Source organism: Lepisma saccharinum, chromosome 7, assembly GCF_977018435.1.
Source record: "Lepisma saccharinum chromosome 7, izLepSacc3.1, whole genome shotgun sequence".
Lineage (NCBI taxonomy): Eukaryota > Metazoa > Arthropoda > Insecta > Zygentoma > Lepismatidae > Lepisma > Lepisma saccharinum.
Genome location: NC_139235.1, coordinates 88739616 through 88746635, shown reverse-complemented (window position 1 = coordinate 88746635; position 7020 = coordinate 88739616).

Genomic DNA, 7020 nt, shown 5'->3' with positions numbered 1-7020 from the left:
ATACAAAACCGAAATCCTTCAGATCTCGGAGAAAGCAAGGAAAGCCATACGCTCAAAAGTTTTTTTTTCAATCAATCAATAAATCTTTGGTGGACAAAATGAAGAGCCGGCCAAGACTTCTTTTCGTATGGAGTAGTATTAAATGCAGATACATGCCTGTGTTTTAGGGTGACATGTCAATTTCTAGTTTATGTGAAAAGGTAAACTTTAATGTAAACAAAAGCATGCACGTCACAGTTAAAGATTTTTGAATCTACAATGAAAATCCAAAACACATTCCCTCCTCGCCGGCCTCCGTGGCGGAAGGGTTAGCATAGCGCGCTATGACGCCAGGGGTCCCGGGTTCGAATCCCGGCCTGGGCATGGATGTTATTTTTGAGTGTCCATCAATTCCATCATATCATCACTCATCCTCATCTTCGCGATTAGCCAAAAGTGGCAGAAATGCGAAGTAAAATAAACCAAATATATCAATCAAACATTCACATCTCACTCAATGACCTTGTCAATCCAATCTAAAAGTTACCAATAGAACCTGCAGTGTCTCATTTATCTTGTGCATTCATCTGACTAATGAAATTTGCTTACAGTTTGACTTTAGGGTTTAACTTAAAAGGGCGTTGTGTTTGTGTTCCATTCGATACCGAAATCAGATTTTAAGCAATTAATGTGCAATTATATTATTAGTATACCTAATACATAGGTAAAAATAAGTTCCCCCTTCTGATAAAATCGCAGATTGCACCCTGTTTAAATGTCTAGGAAAAAAATCATTTCATCTAGGAATGATATCCCGATGCGATGAGTCTAGAATTGTCCCAGCCTCATCTAGTCTCATGTGTGGTGAGGTCCTTCTCGTTCTTGTTTGTGTTTATTTTTGTTTCGGTTTCCACTCTGAAGTTATTAAAACACATTCTAGATCCATTTCATGCTGAGATAGCCTAGGGACTCTATTTTATAAAAAAAATATCTTAATTCAGTATATAGATTTAAGTATAGCTAGTTTTCAGAACACCCTCTTACAAAGTTATGAAAAATATGGGTGAGATACAGTAGTAGTACATTGTACCCCCCAAGTTGGTCTGTCGTGTCTCGTCTCGTTTGGGTAAGTATTTCGTTTCGGAAAATTCCATTTTAAATATTCAAAAGAAAATGGGGTCAGTCATACACTCTTCAGATGAAGATTTGTGTCTTATCTTCGAATCGACTTGACCACTTCTTTAGAAAAGTGTACCCCCCTTAAGCAAAGGAGCATTCGTCTGCAGCGTGATTTTCTGAGAGCAAATATGATTCCATCGTTCCACACACATTTTAAACAATTTTCATCTCCTTAAAGATGTTTTCAAGAACACAGGTCAATGAACTAACTAAGTAGTAGCAAGCACAATGTAGTAGAATCAGTTTACAATGGTTTGAATTTCTGTGGTAAGGAAGATAATGCTTATAAGTTATAAAAAATATTCAATTTTTTATTGGGCGAATTTAAAATAGGTTCCTTTAACAGTAGCACCTTGCGTCTGCTGTCAAATTACCAAAGGGGGGTACAACTCGATTTACGGATTTAGGGGGGTACAATGAACCCCTGTACCCCCCCTCGTTCCTGCGCCACTGCTGGTGCTGTCGCTGAGAGTGACGTTTTAGCGGTTAGCGTACTTCATGTGGAGATTTGGTGATTCCGGCGTTTTACTTGTGGCAACACTGATATTATCGAAGCTAATCAGATTGCTTCCCTTATCGGGGAGTTCGCGATAGGAAGTGATAGGATCAAGGCCTGTAGTAAAAGAGGTCCTGAGTAACTACCACCGTATACCTGTTCGAGCTGTCTCTGTATCCTTTTCCTGTACGGGAAATTATTTGTGAACTAGTGATAGTGTTGTGAAGTGATCTTGTGCTTGTGTATCGAATTAAATTTACGGGACCGTGAAATAGGCCCGTTATACCATGGCCGGGAATCATACTCCGGACTCCCAATCTGACATGGACGCTGAGAAAGGTTCTAATAAACGTTCTCGCGAAGAAGTGGACGATGTTCACCCCGATAAAATCTCCAGAAGTGATACAATTAATGTGTCCCCCCAGATTCCACCTACATATTGGTATGGCACGGATATGCCGGGTCCCTACATAGTCCTATTTGACGGTATAGACACTAACGAGAAATTTCTTGCCGCTGGAAGTGTTGGTAACTATCTCCGTAAGAAAGCAGTCCGAGTACAGTTAGTGGAACAATGCGGTCGTAATCGCGTCCGGGTGACTTTCCCCACCGCTAAAGCTGCTAATGAGTTTCTTACGCGTAGTGCAATGCATCATGATATGGGAGTCAAAACGAGAATTCCATTATCGTTAATTCAACGGGAAGGTCTCATATTCGGCATAGCTCATGACGTGTCAGAACAGGACGTACTCGATGGTTTCGAGTGTCCTATCCCGGCCCTTTCGGCCAAACGCATGAACAAAAAACTGTGGAAAGAGGATGGATCTTTCCAGTTAGTTCCCACTAAACTCTTTTGCATCACATTTCGCGGTAATAGTTTGCCGGAGAAAGTTCTCATTAACAGTGAAATATTCGAGGTTCGACCGCGTATACGATCAGTCCAACAATGCTCCAAATGTTTCCGATACGGCCATTTACATTTAGTTTGTAAATCAAAATCTAAGTGTGCTAAGTGTGGATTGGACTCCCACCCAGAGGACTGTGACAGTACTTTGTGTTGCATCAATTGCAAGCTACCACATTCAGCCTTAGACCGCAACTGTGCGAGCTGGCGTTTGGAATCAGCTGTCCAAACCAGCATGGCTGAAAACAATTTATCATATCGGGAGGCGAAACTAAAGCTGCAAGGCATCTTCATCCCCACCCCCACTCGCGATGATGTTTATCGACCCCGAGTGACAAAAGCGGCATTCCCTGACTTGCAGACCTCCCGCACAAAACCTTTCTTTCCTAATCACACATGGCACTCCTCAAATCGGACATATGCCAATATGTTTTCCCCGCTACGAAATCAATCTGACAGAGACTTTCCTGAAAATAAGGATTCTCAAACATCATTGGATTCGTATCGCTTTAAGGTGCCATCCTTTAAGACTACTCCTCAATCACGAAACACTAAGAAATACAAAATTCGCCCATCTCCGAGGAAAGAAACACATCGCCGTCCGCGATGGGAAGACGATGACGTCGTCATAGAGTCCGCGGCTAGTTCATCGACCCTTACTGACCCAGAGGAGGCGAAATCCCAACCCATAGGAAACAACGCCTACCCGATAAATAACACTCCTTCCCATTCTAAGAATTTCCATCGTCCATCATCTGTGCACCCGAACAAGAGGAATAATCATCCGCAATCGCACATTCCTGACCGCCCTACCGAACACAGTGAGGTGTACCAGGCTCTTTTAGAAATGATTCCCAGCATGTGGGAAACGGTTCGACACATACGGGACAACGCTCATCGCATTCGCCTCATCCAACACATTCAATTTCTGACAGACAAACTTTTGACGTTACTCGAAGACAACGCTTAAGGTAATATCGGAAATGGGTACCATCTTACAATGGAATGTAAATAGCTTCTCCGCACGGAAACTCGAATTATTAGATCTAATTGCAGAACACCACCCGCTTATTCTTTGCTTGCAGGAGGTTAAGGGAACGCAGCACGAGAAGTATAGACTTGCTCATTATCACAGGTACGGCAACCCTACGCATCAGCGTGGTACGGTTATCTATGTGCATGAAACCCTTTCCCATACCGAAATACCAATTCCACATACCCTTTCCCTCGTTCAGACCTTCCAATTAGAGCTCGTGGCTCTCAGAGTCAACATTAATGACCAAAATATAGTTATAATTTCCTTATACATTCCCTCCTCCAACAACTCACAGAAAATCAGTTTTCACGAGTTACAAGAGATCATAACCCTTGCTCCGGGCCCTTACCTCATCCTCGGAGATTTTAATGGCCATCACCCCTCTTGGGGACATCCGTACGCAGACCGTTTGGGAAAAAATCTAGATGCATGGATCACACACAACCGGTTTATACTTTTAAACGATGGCAGCCCTACTCATTACCCATTAAATAGCAACCGCCCCTCTTGCATTGACCTCACAATTACTTCCTCCCGATTGTACAATAGGTTTCATTGGGTAAAGGAACAAGATCTCCGTGGCAGTGATCATTCCCCCATTTTAATTATAGCCCGTAGATCGTTTTCCACATACTTGTTGCGTGGAAATAGGGAGTCGGTCCCGGTGAAACGTTGGACCAAAGCTTCCATTAAATGGGACGCTTTTACAACACAATTTAAAAGCATTTATGATCAAACAACTCCCCACACTGATGGAAAAATAACATATCAACGTTTCCTCAGTATGATTACCATGGCAATAGACAATAGTGCCCATCGAAGCCAATATCGTAGCCCAATAAAATTTCCAGCCCTTAGTTGGTGGACCCGAGACTGTGATTTAATAAAAAGACAAAAAAAAAACCAATTAAAACGATACGAACGAAACCCCTCGCCGGGGAAGAAAATCGAACTTAGGCGACTACAAGCTCAGGCGAAGAAAATATATTTAAACGCGAAAAGAGAAGCGTGGCAATCATTTTGTAATTCCCTAGATTGCACAGATAGCCTCAGCTCCATATGGAATAAATTTCATTCTATTAGGAACCCGGCCCACCCACAACGGAAAAATCTCGATAGAAAGTGGGAAGCAGAATTTATGAACATACTCACGCCACCCTCTGTATGCGCACGAGCGGCTAAACCCTTTGCACAGAATTTTGATTTCACTGCCGATTTCCCGGCAGTTACTGCTACCGAAATACAACAAATCTTAGAAATCGTGCCGAACACTTCCCCGGGATATGACGGTCTCACCTATGACATGTTAAAACATCTGCCACAGCAAGGTATACAAATACTTGCTCACATATTCAATACCGTCTATCGCACAGGACGAATCCCTATCGAGTGGCGTCACCACATAGTTCTCCCCATATTAAAACCTCACAAACCTCCCGCGGAGGCAAAGTCATACCGACCCATAGTATTAATACCAGTAGTTGCCAAACTTTTCGAACGAACATTTCAACATCGACTTAATTGGGCGTTGGAAAAGAATACATTCTTTTCGCCAACACAAATGGGTTTCCGCATGCAACATGGAAGCCAAGATGCCATAGCTACCTTAACAGTTGAAATCCAAAATAGCCAGATTACTCATGATTATTGCTTTGGCCTCTTCACTGACATAGAACATGCTTATGATGCAGTTCATATCCCGATCTTATATAAAATGATGGTACAACTAAACATACACCCCATAGTAGGGACCATCATCTGGAATTTATATCACGAACGGACTTTACAATTCTGGTTTGAAGATAGGTTGGAAGGCCCCCGTATAGCTCGCACGGGAATACCTCAGGGTTCGCCCCTTAGCCCCCTACTCTTTAATATCTATACCCACCAAATACATCACCTAAATATGCACGGCTTTAAATTGTTACAATATGCCGACGATTTGTGCTGCTATAAATGCACCCCTGACGCCACGCAAGGCTTACTCGCTCTAAAGAAAACAGTTTCACTTCTTACAGATCACTTAGATACCTTAGGACTCACTATTTCCATTCCGAAATCCAAAATCATAATTTTTAACTCGAGAAAAATGAGCAGTTACCCTAACAATATCACAGAAATACAGCACATTCCAGTAGTCGACAATGTCAAATACCTGGGTGTATATTTTGATAGGAAACTGAATTGGACAAGGCATCTACAGTATCTCAAGGAAAAGGGTCTAAAAATTGTTAATTTACTCCGCTGTATTTCCACGACCAAGTGGGGAGGACACCCCCATACAATGCTATTATTTTATAAAAATTGTTTTCGAGCATTATTTGATTATGCAGCACCAGCTTATGGTGGAGCCAATCCAAAACTTCTTACGTCTATCGACGTCTTACAACGACGAGCCTTACGTACCTGTCTAGGACTCATGCCGTCTAGTCCCAATGTTAGTGTATATTTAGAAAGCAATGAATCTTCTTTGGCACACAGACGTATCAAACTCACTGTGCAATATTTGTTTAAATCGTGGGCGCGACACGCTCATCCGTTTAATAAAATATTTGCGATTCAACGACAATGGTTTGGCCTCCCGACCCCCCCTCCCCCCACTAAACGTTTTTTTTTTTTACAATGTTATAATATTGACCCTGACGCTTACCAACAAACTTTTACCCATCCGGACCCGCTTGTATATCAACTGAATATTCCAACAGAACCCCGAGTAGAGATACACTATGCAGATCATGGCCGACATGAAAATTATAGAGACTTGTGGCCCACATCAACCTTTATTTATACTGACGGATCGAAGTCTGCAGACGGTGTGGGATGTGCTTTTTACGTACCATCTCATAACATCACCCGACAATTTTCCCTCCCATCCGATATGTCGATATTCTCGGCGGAATGTTATGCTATCTATAAAGCATTACAATTCGCCCTGCAGTTCCGAATCGATCATTCGTTAATTCTTACGGACGCATTGAGCGTACTTCAAACGTTAGCACGAACAGGTCGGGCAGCATATAAATTAACGGTATTTCCTTATCTTATTCTCCGAATCATGTTAGAACTTCAACAGCAGGGTCTGTCAGCGACCTTCACATATATTCGTGCCCACAGTGACCTCAATAAATATCAAGATCGCGTTGATGTACTGGCCAAACAAGCACGAACGAAAGAAACTGTTACCCCGATGCGCCTGCCGTACACTGACCTCCTCCCACGGGTAAAAATCAAAATAGAACAACAATGGAACGATTGGTGTACCCAGCAACTCCTCAATACCACTACATATAGATGGCATGCACAAGTCGGCAATAAACGTCCTTGGTTTCAACACTTTAACCTACCCCGTGCAGTTTTAGTGTTTACCATGCGAATGCGTACAGGTCACGTCGTTATACATCCCAATTCATATATCGTGCCTGCAAC